Consider the following 448-nt stretch of genomic DNA (forward strand, 5'->3'; position numbering starts at 1 on the left):
CTCTCTCTCTCTCTCTCTCCCTTTCTTTCCTCCACCACCCCTTTCTCCCTCTCAATTAAACCTCTTACACGTAAAACTGTCTTGGCCTACTGTGTGATACGCTCTGACACAAGTCTCCAATCTAACACATCATTTGGTGCCTAAACCCGGACTTGGAGGTTCAGTCATTAGCCACTGTGTTGCTTTGGACCAACAGAGATCACAGCCACATGGACTGGTCACAGCACAGGCAACTGTGGCTGCCACGAGTACACGAGTTTCCGGCCCCCTCAGCTGGTGGCTGTGAGAATCGCATGGTTTCACTATGCGAGCTGCCACAGCAGAAGCTGCAGCCCCATGCACCGTGGAACATACGAACCTCTACCACATGAGTTGTGCCCCACTTGATCTATTCTATGGGGCTAGCTTCTGCTCAGGCTCACACCTACCCATTCAGTTTCACGTTTTC

This window comes from Mastomys coucha, unplaced genomic scaffold (assembly GCF_008632895.1).
Source record: "Mastomys coucha isolate ucsf_1 unplaced genomic scaffold, UCSF_Mcou_1 pScaffold1, whole genome shotgun sequence".
NCBI classification, from domain to species: Eukaryota; Metazoa; Chordata; class Mammalia; order Rodentia; family Muridae; genus Mastomys; species Mastomys coucha.